Here is a 23,585-nt window from a genome sequence, read left to right on the forward strand (position 1 = left end):
GCTCCAAACATAAAAACAATGATTGAATAGAGGACTGGGAGGGTCAGCAAATTTATAATCCACCGCGCTGAGGGGCGGAAGAAACTGGCCAGTCTCTAAATCTGTGAGAAAACATGAAATTTTCAATTTTAACAAAAACAAAGCCTGCAACAGCTTTACTTAAGCTGTACAAGTGGTAGATTTATAAAGTATTGTCAAAGTTTAAAGACTCTGAATTCCTGTTCAAATGGTGCTGTCTGCCTTTATGAAAATGACTTCTACACTGATTAAGTGACCCACTTTCATCAAATACTGTGAGTGTTTTCACAAAAATTCAATATGAGGGAGAGCACTGCACTGCAGAATGCTGTCAAAGATTCACAGGTTACAGCTAGGGAGACTACATACTGTACAGAAACTTAGTAACAGAAGACAAAGCCTGGTACTTGTCTGGTGGATCCCTTGAAATAGTCAACATGATGTAAATGGAGGCACCAACAAAATGTTCTTTGCTCAGTTAAAGTAACATGGTCTTCTGTATTATGTTTTTAGCACATGCTAAAAAATATTTGTCTTTCGTTAATGTACACCTCCTAGGCTACCAGTGACACAAATTTTGCAATAAGGGAGCCTTCAGTAGTTACAGGGGGTGGGCCGGGGGAATTCTGCACACACCTGTACCATAAAATGTGACCCTCCCACTATCCCCCTGTCTAAAATGTGACCCTCCCCCTTGTCCAACATTATTTAGTATAATTCTCCCTAGGAATAACTGAAACAGTACCAGTTGATTTCCATAACAATTGGTTAAATTGTTATTTAAGTTAGGGACAAAATACAGAGGGGAGGGCTGGTGTTTTTGGAGGGACAATCGCAATTTATCACGCAAGCATTTTTGAAGAGATATGGTATTTTATACATTTGAAGGAAGATCACAATATTTTGTGCAACTATAAGAAGGCAAGATGTGGCTGATACAGTGCTTGAATTCATCCAAAAATATCAAATTATGATACAGGGAGTCTATCAGGCAAAGTATATTGACAATTTTTCACCACAAAACATCCTATATCTGTGTTTCATATGTTTGATAGTATATTTAAATGTACTGTAGTCGGAGTAGGAAGTAACATGTGCATTTGTGTACAAGCAATTGATTATGGAAATTCATCTAAAATGTTGGTTCACTATACATGGCCATCTATGATGCAACTATGAATAATTTTTTTCCAATTCAAAACTAGGTAAATGTGTGCATTTATGTACTCTTGATTATTGGTATTAATGTTCATGATTAGACTAGAGTGATTTCAAGTCCATGTTGTGCAAGAAATTTGATTTTTGAATTTCACTGAACATGATGCACAGATTTTTCAATATAAAACTAATATCTTTGCACTTATGTACATTTGATAATTGATAAACACTTTTCCACCTGTTGCATATGTATTTGTTTCTTGTCTTTCATCAGTTTTACTGTTCAAGATGTTTGATGTAGGATACCACTGCATCTCCTTTGCTTAATTGTGAATCTTGAGGATAATGTATATGTATTTGAAGGAATCTGTGTACTTCTTTTGTGTTTTCCTATTCAGGAAATGTCACACAGACTATCAAACATTTGGCCATAAAGTCAGCTTCTGTCAAAAGTGACCCCCCCCCCAAAGATAGGTATGACATCCCCTTGAACAGTTTTCTGAAAAGTGACCCTCCCCCCAATACCCCTGGCCCTGTAATTTATGAAGGTTCCCTAATGACTGCAAGAATGCCACCTGGTATAAATGCCATTATTTGTTGAACATCTTGTACATAAAAGCTTTCTAATTGCATGGTTTTATCAGTTGCTATTCTGTAAGTCACACCCTTTTTTGCAATTTCATTTTCAAAATGTCACATTTATCATACTCATTGTGGGAAATGTAAATTGTTTAATTTTGCAACAAAGAGATAAATTCTTTTCAGTCATATTATGTTCCGTACAACAGGCTTTAGATTCTGTGATTTTTTTATGGAGAAATATCATAAATGACAATCAAACAGGTGGCATTGGAAATTAGTCAAACTCTGACCTTTGACTAGTGAACTCTCAATTTACAGTATATGGGAGCAGAAGTGTAGAAGCTGGTTGAGCTTGGCTTTCATTATAACAACCACTGATCTGCAGAAATGACATACAAATGGTGCTGATATGTAGTGCAAGGCTGGATGAAGCACAGCATCTGATTGGCTGCAGATCTTTGATTAGGTTATAGCCGTCTCAGAGGTAATGTTTGTTTAGTTTTACCTTTACACAGCCATAGATTTTAGCTTGTATATGTCATTTGTATTGTACAAAAGAGGGCCTATATAGGGTATTAATCAGTGGCATCTGTATGTATGTATGCATACGGAAGGATGTCTGCATGAAATTGTCGGAATTGAGGGAAGGAGGGAGGGATGGATGGATAGATGGAGGGAGAGAACAACGGATGGAGGAATCATTCCTCCAAACATGGATGGATAAAGATGGATGGATGAATAGATGGATGAAGGGAGGAATAGATTGGATGCATGATGAAGGTCTTGATGGATAGATGGATGGAGGAATGGACTGGTCTGGATGGAGGGATGGATGGGTGGCTGGCTGGATGGATGGATAATAATAATAATACTTTATTGCATAACAACACACTTCGGGAAGTGCGGTAGAGCAAATAATCAAACATTACACACATGTTCAGGTAAGACTGCTGCTGGGGATGCATCTGTAGTGTAAGAAATATACCTTAAAAGAGGCTTCTTGTCCTCAAAATTCATGATATATGGTTGTATGGATGGACTGGTCTGGATGGATGGATGGATGGATGTAAAAGAAATTTGATACTGCATACCGAACATTCAGTATCACCATCAGAAATCAAGAGTGTACATGGTTCTGGAAAAAACTCAATCTTTATTCCTAAAAATGCACTCAGCTATGTCTCACATAGGAAGGAAATTAGTCATATGATTCTTTATGAACAGTCTTGCAGCCATTCAAAATTTGATAGCATTGATGTATCCTAATTAAACTTGGTTTTGTTGAGATAGATTTGAGCATCTGAGTTCGGATAAAAAATCTGAACAAAAAGTGTGATATATCAGATGGCCCAGAAATGAACCCTATAAGAATTAGCGCCATTCTGTATTAATGTTTATATTGAGAAAATAAAAAAGGGGAGTGCAATATTACATCTAATGCCATGCTTCAACCAGCTCTTATGAAAGTCTGTGCTTATTCAAGGGTCACCACGTAAAATCACTGTTTTAGTATTGATGTGTGAGTGCATGTTTGAAAGCATACTCATACCAAAAAGTTGATTAGAGCCTTGTGTTAAGGCAGCTCTATGCAAATAGATGGCTAATTAGCAATTCAAGTTAACACCTCTGACAATGGTCTATTATTAGCTTACTGTTTGGATTGTCAGGCTGTGTTGCAAGATTTCTCTCACAGATTGTAGGCATCCATCAACTTTTCCATTCAAAGCTACTTCTTGGAAAGTGCTCATCTGACTGGTTTGAAGTTTTGTATGTAGGTTGCTAAGGGTAACCTTTGTCAGGTTTAGCCATTAAGTATTTCCTGGTTTTGCTACTAGCCAAAAAATCTTTTTCAAAGAAATTTACTCGTCAGATAATTTTGAAATTTTGTAATGTTGCTGGAGGTGCTTAGTCAGGTTTGTCCAAACATTAATGTTATTTGCATATTTGTATTTTTGGGGCATTCTTTTATGTTAAGTTTTAAATCTTCTTTTCTGAAACTGCTCAAGTAGATTTTCCTGTTTTTGTCAAACTATTCTAAAAGTCACCTTCTTGGAATTTCCTTATCCGATTGCTTTTGTGTGCAGGTTTGAATGGAAGACGTGACTCAGATTTGTTTAAATTATGACAAAACTTGCAAACATATTTTTGATGAATTTTTTTTTGTCTCATAATCTGACAAGATTTTTGTCTGGACAGTTGGGCTATGGTTCAATGTTAGTACATTGTACTCAAGCAAAGTATGACAGCTGCAGTCAAAGCTGACACATATGCACAAAAATACATAATCTAAAGCACTCTCAGAAATTTGCTTCAGATATAATCAAATATGGGAAAGAGTTTCTTTAGGCCCCCTTCTCCCCAATGTTTTTCTTGGGTAGGATAATATACAACTCTTTAAGTATGCTAACCCTAAACTAACCCTAAACCTAATTCTAAACCCCACCAAAGTTGTATTTCATGTGCTTCTTCCAAGGAAAATACAAGTGATTTCTTGTCGTTGGAATCTAAAAGGAACTCTTGCCCACATGTTTATCAGTTTCCCTCATTAAATTGACAAACTAGCCACACCCATTATCTTAATAGTCTTTACTATCACAGATTGTGGCTTGTCTCCAGGATTCAAAGTTTTCATAATTTTATTAATATAGAATTTTTTAAATTGTCAAATAATTCATAGTCAAGAAGTTGTTAGTTTCAAAACCATGTCAAGAAAAAATTAACTATAGGAATCCTATGGAATATGCATGATTGTTGAAGAGGGCAGGCAGTGCACGTGATGAAAATTAGTTCATCAGATTCAACATTAATAGCTAAAACTTATGCAGTATTTTCTTTTAGGGTAACAAAACATTTCTGGTTTATTTTTAGCTCACGTGTGTAAACACGTGGGCTATTGTCATAGCGATGTCTGTCTGTCTGTCCGTGTGTGTGTGTGTGTGTGTGTGTGTCTGTCTGTCTGTTTACACGATAACTCAAAAACGCCTGAACGGATTCAAGTCAGATTTGGTACACAGGTACCATGTGTTACTTGCAAGAACTGATTAGATTTTGGTTAGTGTGGCTTGCATATTAATGAAGTTATGCAATATCGTTTTTTTCCTTACAATGGTTTCCCTATGGAGACGGTAATGACAGTGTAGACATATATCAAGAAATACTGCACAAAATTTCATGAAACTTTTCACAGATGACAATCTAAGAACATAATGATGATACTGTGAGTGTCATGTCAATTATCTTCTCATTTGCATATTTAATGAACTTTTGTTATTAGTGAGATAACTCTGAAATTCCTGCACCAAACTTGATGATACTTGCAACAAATATTGATCTAATATATATCTAATTATAGTTAGAAGCATTAGGCAGTGTCAAGTTAATAATAGCTCATTTGCATATTTTATGAAGGTTTGTAATTAGTCATATAACTCCGAAATAACTTCACCAAATGAGATGAAATCTGCTGCAGATACTGATCCGACTGATATCTAACTGTAGTGTAAAGCATTTAGTAGTGTGAAATTAATTAAGGGTTCATTTGCATATTTAATGAACTTTGTAATTAGGTATATAACTCTGAAATTACAGCACCCAAGTCAGTGAAATTTGGTACAGATATTGTTTTGATAAATATCTAATTGTACTGAGAAGCATTTGGCAGTGTCAAGTTAACAAATAGGTCATTTGCATATTTTATGAAGTTTAGTAATTAGTGATATAACTCCAAAATAACTGCACCAAATGTGATGAAATCTGCTGCAGATACTGATCAGACAGATATCTAATTGTGGTGTAGAGCATTTAGTTGTGTGAAGTTAATTAAGGGTTCATTTGCATATTTAATGAACTTTGTAATTAGTGATATTACTCCATAATTAAAGCATCACATTTGATGAAACTTGCTACAGATGTTGATCTGATAAATATCCAATTGTACTGAGAAGCATTAAGCAGTGTCAAGTTAATGATTAGCGCATTAGCATATTCCATGAAGTCTTATAATTAGTCATATAACTCCGAAATAACTGCATCAAATGTGATGAACACTGCTGCACATACTGATACGACAGATATCTAACTGTGTTGTAAAGCATTTAGTGGTATAAAGTTAATTAAGGGTTCATTTGCATATTTATAAAACTTTGTAATTAGGTAATAACTCTGAAATTTCGGCTCTAAAATTTGGTGCAACGTGCTACAGATATTGACTTGATAAATATTTAATTGTGCTATGAATCATTGAACAGTGTCAAGTTAATGTAGGGTTTATTTGCATATTTAATGAACTTTGTAATTAGTGACATTACTCTAAAATTACAGCATTAAATTAAATAAAACGAGCTACAAATGTTGATCTGATGGATATCTAATTGTCCCATAAAGCATTGAGCAGTGTCAAGTTAATTGACAGCTCATTCGCATATTAAATAAAGTTTTGTAATTAGTGATTAAACTCTGAGAGTACTGTGCGAAGTTTTAAAAAACCCTGCTACATATAGTGATAACATATATCTCATTGTTCTGTGAAGCGTACTACTATTAATGAACCTGTTGTAAAACACGTGAGCATATTCAGTTCATATCTGGTATGTTGTTGTCTCAAATAGGAAGGGAAATCCTACAAATTAAGGCCGCATTCAAAAAAATGGTGAGGGGGGGGGGGGCTGGAGGAATTTAAGAGGGAATTCGAAAATTTTGAGGCTAGTCGAGGGGGGACTTGAAGTTTTGCTCTGCCTATGGAGGAGGGGACCTAACATCTTGATGTCGTCCTATGGTTCTAATGTTAGTAACAATTATACAAAATCCAGAACTGTTTTGTCGCATTTTATGACTTTAATCTCGAAAAAATCTGAAAAGTGTGAATGCCATGAAATTTTCATAGAAACGGGAAGTTGGTCTTGTAATGGGGCAGGAACTCCGACTGTTGATAATTTTTTCAATATTTCTGTGCAATGTATCAAACACAGTTTCTTGGTGTCTCTCTACAGCATGCTGAAAAACAATATTCATGTTTGTCAACAAATATTGGTGATAATTGAATTAAGTTCAGACTGAAAGTTTATTGTCAATGATACAAGTAAGTGCATGGTACACAACTAGGCTGTGTTTGCAAGCTCAATACTGGACAGCTCATCATGCTGTAGGGAGTAGAACAAGAATGCAGTTCAACAAAATAAGGAATTGTGTGTTAACACAAATCCAGTTTGTAAGTCCACGGAGCTAGGCTGCCTGCAGAACAACATGTCCTGAAGTCACTTTGCATTGCTGACGTAGACATCTTATACTGGTTATCTAACTACTCATCTGCTGACGTAGACACTTAGCATCTGCTATCTAGCTACCATCTTTCTTGCGCACGGCACTTGACCTAATCTTTGCTGCAAGCTTCTTGTCCAAGTTCATTCATTCTAGGCCATCAGGCTGTCTGCCAAGCTATTACAATACTCCCTGCCGCTCGTCCTTTCCGTTATCCAGCCTTCCATTCACTGCCGTATTCTATCTTACTGCGTACGACAATGCCTCCTCGAAAACGCGCAAGAAGTCTGCACCACGCGTAACATTGTACGTCCGCCTATAGTGACCCGTCCAAGATCGACGCAAAGCAAAGGGGCGTCTACCACACTTGACCGTCTACGCGTCTTGCCGCCACAAACCCATCTTCACCAGCCATCGTAGCGTAGTAACGCCTGCTCTCGGTCTAACACACCCTCTTTCAGTCGCCGTTACAGCGCAATGGGACGGAACTACAATATCAACCAACGAAGCATTCCCTCAAACTGGAGCCGTGACGTTGGAAAAACGTTCTCCACCCCGCAGACTTCGATGGCCGACATGCGACACGGTCGTCACGACCATTGGTCCTGCCATTGGTCCGACATAGCAAATCTACTACAGCAGCGCCCTCTCACTGACCTCCTTGGACAAGCCTCTACTTCCGGCAACAACAGCCAAGCAGAGCCAAGATGGCGGCGCCCGTGCAACGTACAACCGTCCAAACGACGCTTCCAGGGGAAAACACGGTTCCGCCTGCCTCGAACTTTACTGGTAACAACCTCCTTTATGACCGCGGCGTACCCTCCGAAAGCTGCCAAACGTCGAACGGATTTCTCCTGCCATTCGCTGGGATATTCTTGCAGGCAAGGACGTCACTGTGAGATCTCGCCGGCTTACTTATACCATGGATGTAAAAATGCTTATACTCGGCTACGATTATACTGATGGCGAGCGGCATATTATCATCCGCAACGAAACTATGTCGCAAACCCCTCCAGGACAGCAGGGTAAATAGACCTCACTATTCCCATTTATTCAAGCTTTCTCCGTTTATAAAACGTCGTATGTGAGTCATTCCCTAATCGTCGAGCAGAACTGCATGCATACGTTACGGACATTGTCGGCATGTCGAAACGCATTCAGCGGTTCCCCTCTCTACGAACACTATCGCATTTTCAGCCAAGGCAGCTGCACTCTTGATAAATCATGGCATCAAAGTTGTTACGTGCAGAGAAAACGAACAAAAGGGTGAACTCAGCAGTTAACGTTTAAACAAAATTTATTACGAAAATAAAACCAATTGCTAGTCAGGGATAGAGTACAAGCTTTAAAAGTGTACAGACTACTTATCTCAGCTGGGACGGCAAAGTTCCAGTCTCAGAGTTGTAACAGTCAGTCGGATGAATGAACAGTCCTTTGGCTTGCAGGCTTGAAGCTGCACAAAGTCCACAGTATAAGTCCAGCGTTGGCAGTGAAGGTCTTGAAAGGTCTTGAGAATGACTACTGCTGGAGTTTAGTAACACACAAGAGACACGATCCCAAAAGTCTGACTGGAAGCTGTGCACGTCCCTTTTATAAAGGCATGTAAGAACAATCTAGAACTTTTATTGACATGCTAATTACTGTTCTAAAATTATCTCCCTTACACAACTAATCAACTTTCCAGAACATTCCAAACATGACTAATTGAATTCAAGGTGTGAGGTCATCAGGGCAGTGACCTTGGGAATGTTCTAGACTAATTGAACTCAGGTCATGATGAGTGTGGGGGAAATGACCTACATAACACACCCCCTCTTCAAAAAAAAGAAAATTTTTCAAAGAAAAATCTTTCTTTTGCAAATGTACTCTTGAAAAGGATTAAGTACTCACATTTTGTTTTACTCTAAAGTAAATTTCTTGAAAGTGAACAACAATAAACTCTAAATACGAGAGAGACAGTCTGCAATTAAATTGTCTCTGCCTTTGATATGTCGAATGTCAAGATTAAACTCCTGTAACATTAAACTCCATCTTAGCAATCTCTGATTTTTGCCTTTAAATTTCTGCAGAAAAACAAGAGGGTTGTGATCAATATAAACCACTATTGGCTGATTTGAAGAAGTAACATAAACTTCAAAATGCTGTAAAGCTAATATCAAAGATAAACACTCTTTTTCAATTGTAGAGTAGTTTCTCTGGGATTTGTTAAATTTGCGTGAAAATAGCAAACAGGATGATCTACACCATGACTATCCTCTTGCAATAAAACAGCACCAGCAGCCGTATCACTAGCATCTACAGCTAATTTGAATGGCAAAGTGAAATCTGGTGCAGACAACACTGGGGCACTTTGCAGTATGGCTTTAAGTGTATCAAATGCCTGTTGGCATTGCTCTGACCAAACAAACTTTACTTTCTTTTTAAGTAAGTTAGTCAAAGGCTCAGTAATTGTGGAGAAATTTGGACAGAATTTTCTGTAGTAACCAGCCATACCGAGAAAGCGCATCAGTTGTCGTTTGCAGTTTGGTATGGGAAAACTTGAAATGGCACTGATTTTGGCATCAACAGGTTTTACCTCACCCTGTCCTACAGTATGTCCGAGGTAAGTTACCCTAGCCCAACCAAACTCAGATTTGGCAAGGTTGACAGTCAACATTGCTTTGCTCAGTCTCTCAAAGAACTTCCGCATGAGCTTGATGTGTTCCTCCCAGGTGTCACTATACAGGACGACGTCGTCAACGTAGGCTGCACACCCGTCTAGCCCGGATATGACGTCGTTGATCATCCGTTGGAACGTTGCCGGAGAGTTCTTCATTCCAAATGGCATCACCTTGTACTGGAACAATCCGTCTGGCGTAACAAAGGCGGATATTTCACGAGCACGATCTGTCAGAGGGACTTGCCAAAATCCCTTCAGTAGGTCAAATTTCGTCACATACTTGGTTCCCACTCGGTCGATGCAGTCATCAATCCTCGGGATTGGGAAAGTGTCTGTCTTTGTTAAAGTGTTGACCTTCCTAAAGTCCGTGCACATACGATAACTGTGATCTGATTTGGGAACAAGTATGCACGGCGAACTCCAGTTACTTTTACTGGGTTCAATAAAGTCATTGTCCAGCAGGTATTTGACTTCTTCCTGGAGATATTTCGCTTTTGTTGGATTCAGTCTGTATGGATGTTGTTTTACAGGCTTACTGTCCCCAACATCAACGTCGTGATAGATGACGTTTGTCCTCGTTGGAACATCTTGAAACAGGTGTTTATATTCGTGGAGCAGTTCTTTCACCTGTTGTTGTTGTTCTGGCTGGAGGTGTGCCAACTTTGTAGACTCCAGCTTCTCCAGGATTTCTGAGTTCTGAAGCTTGACCGAGCCCAGCTTTGAGTTTAGAGTATTTTCACTCAAGTCAGTTTCAGTATCACTATCTTCATAATGGTTTGAACTGACTGCACTGACAGGCTGAGTTATAGTAGGATTATCCCTATCCAAATATGGCTTAAGCATATTTATGTGACATAGCTGTTTTTGTTTTCGCCTGTCAGGTGTTGTTATGATGTAATTTAAATCACTCAATTTCTTATCAATTAGATATGGCCCAAAGTAACGAGCATGGAGTGGTTTGCCAGGAATTGGAAGTAGAACAAGAACTTTTTGACCTGGTTCAAACTTCCGTTTTGAGGTGCTTTTATCATATTTGATTTTCATTGACTGCTGAGATGACTCAATATTTTCTCTGGCTAATTCACATGCTTTAGAGAGTTTTGTACGAAAATCTGACACATATTGCAAAATATTCAGACAATCATCATCGTCTGATAGGAATTTCTCTTTAACGAGCTTAAGTGGGCCACGGACTGTATGTCCAAATACAAGCTCAAATGGGCTAAAACCAAGAGACTCCTGAATTGACTCTCTAACAGCAAAGAGCAGAAAATGAATTCCTTCATCCCACTGCTTCTCAGTGTCAAAACAGTAGGAGGTCCTAATCATGTTTTTCAAAGTTTGATGAAATCGCTCAAGAGCACCCTGACTTTCTGGATGATAGGCGGAGGACCTATACTGTTTAATGCCTAGCTGATCCATTACTTGTTGAAAAATACCAGACATAAAGTTGGAGCCTTGATCGGACTGGACACATTTAGGGAGGCCAAATAAAGTGAAAAATTTGACTAAAGCCTCACTATAGTCTTTGTCTTTATGTTTCTCAGTGGTATGGCTTCTGGGAACCGGGTTGATGTACACATAATTGTCAACATATACTCATTTCCTGATCTTGTTTTGGTAGGGGCCCAACACAGCCTATTAGTATCCTACTAAATGGTTCTTGAAATGCAGGAATTGGTTGTAAAGGGGCCTTTGGAATGGTCTGATTTGGCTTTCCTACCATTTGACATGTGTGACAAGTTTTACAGAAATGTGCTACATCCTGCCTGAGATTAGGCCAATAAAAGTGACTGAGAATTTTATGATAAGTTTTCCTGACTCCTAAGTGACCAGCCCAGGGGTTTCATGGGCCAGGCGCAATATTTCAGCACGGTAGGGCTTTGGAACCACAATTTGATGTTTTATAGCCCAATCGTCACAACCAAAACGTCTGGAGGTCTCCATCTACGCATGAGAATACCAGATTTTGTATAATAGGAAACAGAGCTATCTGAAGTTTTACCTTCATCATCTACCCTGTCAAACAAAGACAAAATATCTGGGTCTTTGTGTTGTTCTGCAATGAGATTTGATCTAGAAAATGTCTGACTTTGGTCAGCAGTTTTACTGGAAGTTGCAAATCCACGAGGGATAACGGAATGATCCGTGTCAAACACCTGACTGAGAAAGGTGTCATTTAAGTCAACATCTGTGACATTATTTTTGAGAGTATTTTGATTCTCGGAAGTTTTCTTTGACATGGCTCGAGTAATGGCACATGAAGGAAATAAATCGGGTATCTCTTGTTCAATTGGCTCTGGATCCTGATCTAAACTAGGATTATCAGTCACAAGTGGATTAGTAATGACCTTGTCCCCAGCAAGGTCGTTTCCAAGAAGAAGGTGAATCCCTTCAAAAGGCAAAAAAGGCCTAATACCTAAAGTCACAGGACCAGAAACAAAGTCCGAAGACAAATAGACATTATGGAGAGGAACAGAATAAAGTCATTGCAATCTACCCCCTTAATAAGAACTTTAGAACCTGAAAATGACTTTTCAGAAAACGGCAGGGTATCTGCCAACAAAAGAGACTGGGAAGCCCCGGTATCTCTTAAAATTTTGACAGGGGTAGCGGAAGAAAAATCACTAGAAAGTGATATAAAACCATCATGAATAAATGGTTCGAAAATACCCATAATGCTATCTTGAGAAGAATTGACCTTGACCTCATTAATTGGGGATAAGAGGGTTTAACCTCAGAAAATGTGTTGCACACATTATTAGACTCTAATTGAGTTGATGAAGAAATAAAGCCGGTTGGCTTAGATCCACTTTGACCACTTTGACCTTCACGTTTTCTTTTCAATTTGAAACAATCTGACATTAAATGGCCGTCTTTCTTACAATAATTACAAGAAAGTGTACCAAACTGTTTGTCAGAAGGAGATTGAGACTTGGGATCTGATGATGTGGGAGTGTTACTTGAACTCTGTGAACTGTTGTCATTTGATTTTCTACTGTCCTTTGAAAAATTCTTGGATGAAAAGGAGGAGTTAAATTTACCTGCACTGTTTCTGTATGAAAAGGACTGGGATGGTTTGCTGAGAAATGAAGATTTGTGGGTCAATGAATAATCATCGCCAAACGTGAACGGCAGCAACCTCCAATGTATCTGCCTTTTGTTCATTGATAAATGTTTTGATGTCACTCCGGATGCACCTTTTAAATTCCTCAATCAAAACAAGTTGTCGTAATTGTCATAATTCTGACTGACCTTTTCAGAAGAACACCAACGATCAAACAGTTGTTCTTTTGTTCGAGCAAATTCAATGTAAGTTTGATCTTTCACCTTCTCACAATCCCTAAATTTCTGACGGTAAGCTTCAGGCACCAACTCATAGCCCTTGAGAATTAATTCCTTCACAGAATCATAATCCGAAGCCTGCTCTACTGACAACTGAATGTAAATTTCTCTGGCTTTACCCACCAAAGCACTCTGCAAAAGCATAGACCAGGACTCCTTAGGCCAATCCAGACTCTGAGCAATTTTCTCAAAATGAAGGAAATATTTATCAACATCCTTTTCTTGGAAAGGGGGAACTAACCTGAAATGCTTAGTGATGTCAAAACTGTCTGAAGGGAAGAATTTTCCTGACTTTCTAAGCTCTAAACGTCTCATTTCTAACTGCAGTCGGTGTTCTGCTAATTCTCTTTCCTTTTCTTTTTCCTCTCTTTCTTTCTCCCTTTGTCTTTCTTCCATTTGTAATTCTTTTTCTTTCATTTCCAATTCCCTCTCTTTCTGTCTTTCTTCCATTTCTAATCTTTCCTGCCTATCTTTCTCTCTCTGTCTTTCTTCCATTTGTAATTGCATTTGTATTTTTTCTTTTTCTAATGCCTGTCTCTCTTTTCCATTTGTAATTCTAGTTTCTTGATCTCCAAATTTGTCTGCATTTCTAATTCTAATTTTCTTAGTTCAAAGGTAGACTCGGGCTCATAATCAAGGTGGATTCCTCAAATTGGCCTAAATTAACTAAATGTTTTGCAATGTGGTACTGTATTTCCCGCTTGCGCATAGATCTTTTGACATCTACTTTAAGGAAATTGGCCAGTGCAATGAGGTTGTCTTTTTTGAGGGAATCAAATGCGTCCTGATCAAGGTCATCCATAAATTGTCTGGCTTGAATTCCGCCATGATTGAATTTTGCTGAGTTCACAGTATACAGTAGTTTTGAAAAGGTAGGCAAAATGTTGTCAAACGGCTCAAAATATTCGTATCCCGGACGAGCCCCCAATTTTGTTACGTGCAGAGAAAACGAACAAAAGGGTGAACTCAGCAGTTAACGTTTAAACAAAATTTATTACGAAAATAAAACCAATTGCTAAGTCAGGGATAGAGTACAAGCTTTAAAAGTGTACAGACTACTTATCTCAGCTGGGACGGCAAAGTTCCAGTCTCAGAGTTGTAACAGTCAGTCGGATGAATGAACAGTCCTTTGGCTTGCAGGCTTGAAACTGCACAAAGTCCACAGTATAAATCCAGCGTTGGCAGTGAAGGTCTTGAAAGGTCTTGAGAATGACTACTGCTGGAGTTTAGTAACACACAAGAGACACGATCCCAAAAGTCTGACTGGAAGCTGTGCACGTCCCTTTTATAAAGGCATGTAAGAACAATCTAGAACCTTTTATTGACATGCTAATTACTGTTCTAAAATTATCTCCCTTACACAACTAATCAACTTTCCAGAACATTCCAAACATGACTAATTGAATTCAAGGTTGTGAGTCATCAAGGGCAGTGACCTTGGGAATGTTCTAGACTAATTGAACTCAGGTCATGATGAGTGTGGGGGAAATGACCTACATAACAAAGTGAACTTGTCGGTTCGCGATACGCTCATATACACGTCATCACCCTCCGATCTCAAGGCCAACGTATGCAACATATGCAATAGCATAACCCACACTACTGAAGTCTGCCCTCATCATGAGAGTAAGAAACCTGACAGCAACTTCTCAGATTTCAATCACCTTCATCGATCGTCCGTAGAAGCGGGGAAAACGCGTCATCTACCAGGGTAAAGAAATGTGCAACAGCGCTAATTCCCAGGCAGGCTGCCAAAGAAAAGACTGCTGCAGTTTTTTCCTATGTGTGTCTAACGTGCCACTCATCCGAACACTCATCAGTACAAGGAAAATGCCAACCGAAAGACCAAGCTAACAGAGCTTAACTGCATGATACCCCATCAACGCCCAGTTTAACCGATGCTCTGGCTCCATCAACACCACTTAATATTGACACTCTCGTTGCTGGACTTTCAAACCACCCCTACAAGGATTTGTTGAATACCCGCTCATGTCATCGACCTCATTCACCGCTCATCAGTAGTAATCATCTTTGGCCCAAGAGGATCCAGATTTCACGTCACAGCAATTGTTTCCAAACTACAGAGGCTCTCTGACCGAGCGTTCATTACACCACAATATGCCAACTAAAAAGCATCTAATCGTCGACTTACCATCCCCTCACGACAACGATGAAGCATCCAGCATCGATTACCTCATCGGCCATTCAATGTGCTGGGCAAGGAGCCGAACTGTCAAACTATCCTGACAAGAAATTTGTTGTTACTGGACCAATTGCAACCACTGGATGCCACTCTACAAATTTTCCCTGTTGCAAAACTCCAGGTGTTGCGGTCTCAGTGGAGTATAAAGATGATCTACAGCAAGAGATCAAGAACAGTCATTTGTTCTCTGTCCCATATCTACTGTCGTTTCACACCTTGGTGACATGTTTTTTGTTTTTATCGGGTTTTTGTCTTTATGGCGGACTTGTCATTGGAAACCGTCATTTTCCTCATGCTTCCTCATGCTTACATGTCAACAGTCTACAGCATTGCACATGAATCGAGTTCAAAACCGTCTACTGGCTACCCATTCGTTGGTGCCTTCGTTTGCTGCTCATGTTACCTTTTTATTGCACTACCGTGTTTCTTTCAGTCCGTTGTTTTGGCCACCTTGCAAACAGTGTTCTTCTGAGCATTTGTTTTTCACACGCATGCACCTTAGACGTGACCTGGTGTATTTGCACCCCCACAGGGCAGGTACATTAATAAATCTGTTTTTGTTTTCCGTTGTTGTTGTTTCATTTACAGATGCCATATCATGAAGCCCTACAACCCATTGCAGCTGAGCTTCAGTCTACACACGACAGGCACCATTGCTCCTTTCAGCTAGAACTACATATGCACCGTCCAGGAAGCCCTACAACTCACCACAGCTCCTTTCACGTCTATACCGTATACCTTAGCATGACACACTTTTGCCAAGCAGCCCCCTCTGCTGCATTGGGCACCCGGACAATTGATCTTACGCAACTCGAGTACGATCCTGGTTACAATTCTCTGCAGTGTACAGCACACGTACAGCCACCTCATTATCCGCCCATCTCCGAAGACCTGCGTTTCTATTTCGTCCTCCACTGCATACTTACTTTCACCTAAAGTACTCCACCATCAAAGTTTATCTGGCTGTCACCCGTCATCACTGCATAATGGCTGGTCTGCCAAATCCACTCACCTCAACTTACAACCAGCCCCATCTTCATCTCCAGTACACCTTACGGGGAATTCTACGGCTGCAGGACCATTGTCATGCCAACGGCTACCCTTTACATTTGATCTTCTGCGCCGACCGTGCCTGCTGTTCCGCTCGACAATGTACGGACCATACATGGACCTCGTCCAGGAATGTGCTACGGGGAATTCAACGTCTGCAAGGTCCATCATCACACTCTCGGCTACCATTAACATATATCCTGCGACAACTGTGCTTGCTGCTCCGCTTGACTGTGTATGGACCATATCTAGACCTCCTGCTGGAATCTGCGTTCGTCTTAGCCTTCTTCGGTTTTCTCCGCTGTAGCGAATTCACCTGCTCTGGACGCTCCTTTAACCCTGCATATAACCTGTGTGTTCGCGACCTCAACGTCCAAACCGACACTCAGGGCTATCCAGATGCTCTTTCCGTGAACATTAAGGCATCCAAGACAGACCAAATGCGCCGTGGCTTTAAGCTTCGTCTATTCGCCACCAAGTCAACGATATGCCCAGTCACAACAATCCATCGTTTCCTCAGAATCCGCCGACAAATGTCTTCTTCGCCTCAGGAACCCCTCTTCATCCTTCCAGAAAGAGTACCGCTAAACCGCGAGACATTCACTGCGCTGCTCCGTTCCTTACTTTCGCGCCTTGGCTTCCAGCCCCACCTGTACGCTGGACATTCATTTCGCATTGGGACAGCCACCACGGCCGCACACGCCCACCTTCCAGACCACCTTTTTCAATCTCTCTGCAGGTGGTCCAGTGACTGTTACCGTACTTTTATTCAGACACAAGAAAGCCTTCTGCGTCACGCATCTCACTCAATGACTATGCCATAGGGCCTTTTGTCAAGACACTAGCCACTCGGTAGAAACTTTTTTTTTTTGGTTTCGCCCGTACACCACATTTCGGCCCTGTCGGGACCGCGCAGGGCCACCTGCAACCTTTACCCCATGCAGGGCCACCTGCCACCCACATCACCACTTCATGCTGGGGCCGCACAGGGGCACCTGTCCCCCCAGATCATTGCTCCCCCCGAGCCGTGCTGCCAGCCCCTCGGGACCGGAGTCCATTGAGCTTCACCCACATTTCACCCCTCATGCTGGGGCCGCACAGGGGCACCTGTCCCCCCAGCTGCAGCTCCTCGGGCCGGGAGCCCATAGCTCCCCCCCGATCCGTACTGCCGCCCCTCTGGGCTCGTATCCCATACTCTCACCTCGAACCAAGCGAGTCAACTTGTCTCGAGCGTCACCCCCCATCGCACAAGCACCAAACATCATTGCACCCTCATGCTGGGCCGCACAGGGGCACCTGTTCCCCCAGATCACAACTCCCCCCGAGCCGTGCTGCAGCCCCTCGGGCCGTGAGCCCACAACTCCCCCCGAGCGGTGCTATTGCCCCTTGGGCCGCGAGTCCCATACTTTCATTTTCAACCAAGCGAGTCAACTTGGTTTCGAGCGTCACCAACCCATACTTCCTACAAACATACACTCATACATACCCTTACGGAAAATTGAGATCTACATCTAGTCCACATTAGATCTACAGTAGACTTTATTTTAATTGGGCAGTAGATGAACTGCTTCATCTACTTTTGTGCATACTAATGAGGTCATAGTTCAGAGAGTAGATGAAATGTAGACAAAATGTGGATGAAAAATTAGATGAAATTTAGATCTCAGGTAGATGAAATGTAGACAAGATGTAGATCTGTTGCTTCGTCTACTTTTGTGCATATTAATCATCAGGTCATAGTTTAGAGAGTAGGTAAATGTAGATGAAAGGTAGACAAGATGTAGATGGAAAAATTACGTATAAGATAGCTTAGACAAAGAACAAGAAATTAGTGAGGCATGGAGATCTTGCAAAAGTGTTGAAAATGAAAATGTAAGTATGTTAACATGTCAATCAATTTTTAGACTTTAAAAATTGACCGATGGCCATGGTGTAGCACAGGCTAGGGCTGCAGTTCATGATGAGTATCACAATATTACATATCACAACAACATCCTCTTGATGTAATTTGCTGGCAACTTCACTGAGCACCATGGTATCAATGGACCTTTGCATAATATGAGATATCTCACGCTGGAAAAATCAATCATTCAATGACCGATCATGAGTGGTATTCAGGTCGAAACAGAGAGTAGAACATTGCGCATGCTTAGGTCTACTCAAATTTTTCAAATCTTTCTCAACTGTACATACATCATTACATGATTAACAGAACAAACTGCATACAAAGCATTTCAGTACATTCAACGACGCTTTATTAAAAAATTTAGAACTGAAATATTCTACATGTTACACAATCAAAATTCATATGGTCGTGGTATTAAAACAGGCGATCAACAACCTTGCCTACCTCACGGGCCTACCTTACAAGTTGCATTACAATTACCGCATTACCAGTACAGCTGTATACTGGCAGTGTAGAGGCACTGCCATCGTCAAGTTATCGATGCCAACCTATGTCTCAACCGATGTAATTCTCGATCGGAACACTTTCTATGCATATCAGAATTGATGTCACATTGTTTCCACGGTGTACAGATGACGAAAATGTGCTTGAAAAATAAGATTTGTTGAAGTACGAATGGTGAGCAGGCTGGCTTCTCTCCCCGATATGCATTGATATGCTGAACCGTTGAAAACATGGCGCCTTCTGATTGCGCATGCGCATAAGGTCAACTCTCACAGTTTGACCCGGAAATCGAAGCCAGTTACAAGGTCATTTGCTCTAAAAGAGCAAGAGGTGGAGGCTGAAAGGTGGTGGGGAGATCAGTCCATGCGCGAACTCTCCATTGAAAATGCAAGAAAATACGTCGCTCAGGTGAAAAAATTACTTAAAGCAGTACTGGTAATTTCAAAGCTGACTTGTGTTATGCATGTGTACTGAAAATGCCATTGCCAAAATAACACTGTACGTACCGGTAATGTATTATGTAGTCTTATCTGTTACGTGGCAATGATAACAATGTCAATACAATTATTTGTAAGTTGACTGAGAGATAGGGCCGTGGCTGCTGATTTTCACACGATTCAGAAGTGACTCAATGATACTCAGAAAGTTTTATACGAGGATAGTTTTGATTTTATTTTTTACAATTAAAAGCAGCTGGGATATCAAACAGGTTCGTTTGATTGTTTGCTGGATATGAAGCCGAGGAAATAAAGTTATCAGTTAACAAATAGCTCACTTGATATTTATGAAGTTTTGTAATTAGTCACATAACTCCAAGAAAAAAACTTACGAATTAGATCAGGGTCCGGCCCGTGGTTAGATGCAACTGTATTGACCCATCTGAAGAAAGTATCAATGAAAACATTGATTTTTTATTCTTTTTATTGTGATTCACTTTAAAGTCACTTTTTCAAAAATTAATTACTGGATAATCTTTACATTTTTAACTTTACCACAAAATTGTAGTTTGATTCCTGTGATATTTTGCATTTGTGTTCCTCGAGTTAAACAGGAGTGCCTTAATTAGGATGAAAAAAAAATTAATTCACTAATTTCTTCTCTCTATTGTTGTACAGTATACATGTATATTCAAATGTAAGGTAAAATGTCTTGTCTTTTACTGATGCCTTCTCGCATGGATCCTGCAGTTTGCCAATCATAGAATTTGAAGGGATTGGATTGTTGGACATAGTATACAGCAAGAAACAGTACATTAGATTAAATGTAGACAAGATGGTGATTTTTGAAGTAGAAGTAGATGAGTCTTTGTTTGCCTAAGTGAATTTTGTAGATGAAACTCCCTTAGATTGGACGGTAGATCAGTGTAGATCAAGCGTAGACGAAGTTAGTGTGAAATGTAGACATAGTCATGTCTGGTGTGGACAATATCTGTAGACAAAGCTTCATGTAGACAAATGCTGTGGCTGTTCATCTACAAAACCCTGATGTAGATCTACATAAAGTCTACTGCAGACGGTCCGTAGATCTACTCTCATCTACTGTGGACATAGGTTTTCCGTAAGGGTATACACTTTCATGGGGGTCTCTCCGTCCAGTCTGTTTGACTGTCCTCCGCTTGGGCCGTCCATTGCATGTACCCCCACTCAAGAAGGTGATCTCCACCGGCCCGGTGGACCACTTTCACTTTCGCCTTTCAAAGGTCTGCAAACACAACTTTGCAACCCAAACCTTGCCCAGGAAGCAGACTGGCGGAGACCCCTCACCCAATCTTTGAGTTATTTTGTGCTTAGTTTTGAAATGGTTTTTGCCTAGATTTTTACTTTCGTAGTTTTGCTTGACATTGTATTTTTCCGTAGTTAGGTTATCACTGCTTTGTAATTGTCCACTGTCGCTTATTAAATTCTTTTAACACCTTATCCTGTGTAGCGGTGTGTGCTTACAAAATAAGGAATTGTGTGTTAACACAAATCCAGTTTGTAAGTCCACGGAGCTAGGCTGCCTGCAGAACAACATGTCCTGAAGTCACTTTGCATTGCTGACGTAGACATCTTATACTGGTTATCTAACTACTCATCTGCTGACGTAGACACTTAGCATCTGCTATCTAGCTACCATCTTTCTTGCGCACGGCACTTGACCTAATCTTTGCTGCAAGCTTCTTGTCCAAGTTCATTCATTCTAGGCCATCAGGCTGTCTGCCAAGCTATCCCGCCACCAACCCCATCTCCTCCTTGGTTCCACTAGTCTGCTTCCCACCATGGGCCGTCCATTGCATGTACCCCCACTCAAGAAGGTGATCTCCACCGGCCCGGTGGAACCACTTTCACTTTCGGCTTTCCAAAGGTCTGCAAACACAACTTTGCAACCCAAACCTTTGCCCAGGAAGCAGACTGGCGGAGACCTCTCACCCAATCTTTGAGTTATTTTGTGCTTAGTTTTGAAATGGTTTTGCCTAGATTTTTACTTTCGTAGTTTTGCTTGACATTGTATTTTTCCGTAGTTAGGTTATCACTGCTTTGTAATTGTCCACTGTCGCTTATTAAATTCTTTTAACACCTTATCCTGTGTAGCGGTGTGTGCACAAATTGATAAAGACGGATGGATAGTTGTCGAAAGCTTTGGATAGAGAAACAATTCTCCGGTGCAGTACAAATAATAACTACAAAAATGAAGAACACAGTTTCATAAACTGAACAAAAATATTGTCAAAATACAAAGTTAATACAGCTATATAATGCTATTGCATACCGGCAGTGACAGTGATAGCTCTGACTCTGTAGTTTAAGAAGAGTTTGGGTCATTATAAGAACACTCAATTTGCAGTGAAACAGTCATGTACTAGTACACAAGATGGATTATTGATGGAATATTTTAACCTTCCAGTATTGTCAATTTTGTATAAAAACATTTATAATACGGCTAGTTTTCAATCGGATAGTAGCACCCAAGTTCTATATGTTTGTACTTTTGAAACAATACCGGTACCGGTAACCGGTACTTTTGAAAAAAGTTTTTCGGTAGGTCACTGTGCTCAGTTTTTCACACTTTGGTAAAATGTATATAGCCAGGAATTCTCAATTTGCAGATACTCTCTCAGGATTGTCATTTTGTGTGCTTTTCAGCTGGTGCAATTTGCCTGGCCAGAGTTGGATAAACTCAAGTCTGCCTAGACTGATCAAAAAAGCCCACTGATACACTTAAAAATGAATCAATTTAAGAACTTGTCCTATGTGTAGGTATATAGCTCTACACCCTGCCTGATAAGAGGTAGCATGGAACATCTGCATGCCGAACTATGCAATACATGTTTATTTTCAGTCTGCATGCGTTCCTAATAAATATGCGTGTATATCGATATTTAGGGACTTGGAAATTTGTTATAATATAGATGGGGGGTGAGGAGTTGAAATTTATTGAGGTTAATGAGGGGGGTCTAAGAAAAATATAAGATTTCAATCGCAATTCTTCAGGGGGCCCCCACCATTTTTTTTCGAACGCAGCCTAATAACACGATTTTATTGAGACAAATATTATTTGCATCAATTGAGGAAATACCGGTACAAAATCATGTGTTATAATGAAGTAGCCCAGATATGAATGCTGTACTGTCAAACGATTTGCCACCATTCTGTGTTAATGAATGTGAGAGAATATTGAAAAGTGAACTGCACATTACATCTGGCCCACTTCACACAGCTCAGATGAGTCTCTACTTATCACAGGTCACCACTGGGTCAGAGTTCAAAGGTTAAACCCAGGTATGTGGAAGTATACCTGCAGATTGTTTCAGAGGATCACAGTGAAACCAAAACAAGGATTGGAACTTTTTCTCAAGGCAGAGGCTCTATGCAAGTACAGGGCTAATTAGCAATTTGAGGTGACACCTCTAACAATGGTCTATTTTTAGCTCAACTGTTGGGATTGTTAGGGTATGTGCATTGCAAGATTTCTTTCACAGATAGTGATTTATAAAGGAGTAAATGTTCATAATTTTTATCTCACATTCGGGTTGTGTGTGTATATATATATATACATATATATATATATATTTATATATATATATATATATATATATATATATATATATATACACACACACACACACACACACACACACACACCAAAGAGAGCTTATATGGGAAGTCATGTATATATACGGTATATGTACATATGTATATGCGTATCAATGTATGTATGTATGTATACGTATGTATGTATACGTATGTATGTATGTACGTATGTATAGGTGATTATGGCTTTGCAATAATCATTGTTAACATCTGGGGACACTGGGAAAGGGGTTTAGACGGTTGACATGTATGGGTCACCATGCACCACATACTCCTACCACTGGCTTGAGACGTAACCTTATCTACCAACCGCCCTCATTTACCGTTATCTAAACAACTTGTGTCACCCTTTCCACGTCATTATCCATGCGCGTTTCAGTGTGATCAAAGCTATAGATCGTCCACTTCAACTTCTGCCATGCTCAAGTTCACACCACAAAATTCACCATGCCAAAAACGAAGAAAAGCAGGGGCCGCGCCCGGGCGGCCGGGGGTGACCCGTACATCGATGAGGCTGAAAAGACGCCCAGCGCACCAGAGTCGACGAACACCTACTCCAGTCAGTACCGATGGAAACCACACCAACCAACCCTGCCGGCGTTGTGCCGACAACGCCACCGTAAGCGGCACCAGCCGACCCAGGCATGTCAGACCACGTCGCCAAACTAATAGAAACCAGCATTGCAAGCGCCATTGATTCAATCCGACGCGAACTACGGCAGCCAACTACCAACACCACAGCACCAGCGCCTATCCCGATGCCCGACCTGCAAGTCCAGCCAACTGATACAGCCGTTGGTGCACTATCACCCACTTCAGTCATCGTCGCAGGGC

At 40.5% G+C, this 23,585-nt stretch overlaps 1 long non-coding RNA gene across 1 annotated transcript in view; it reads left to right on the forward strand.

Annotated features, from left to right (window-relative positions):
* Nucleotides 1-23,585, forward strand: part of LOC139134072 (uncharacterized) — a 60,696-nt gene that overhangs the window by 19,779 nt on the left and 17,332 nt on the right. The window contains exon 4 of the long non-coding RNA XR_011552709.1: nucleotides 2,077-2,242. This is a non-coding gene — a long non-coding RNA (uncharacterized lncRNA). The remainder of the gene's footprint in view (nucleotides 1-2,076; nucleotides 2,243-23,585) is intronic.

The sequence above is a fragment of the Ptychodera flava genome, chromosome 5 (assembly GCF_041260155.1).
Source record: "Ptychodera flava strain L36383 chromosome 5, AS_Pfla_20210202, whole genome shotgun sequence".
NCBI lineage: Eukaryota > Metazoa > Hemichordata > Enteropneusta > Ptychoderidae > Ptychodera > Ptychodera flava.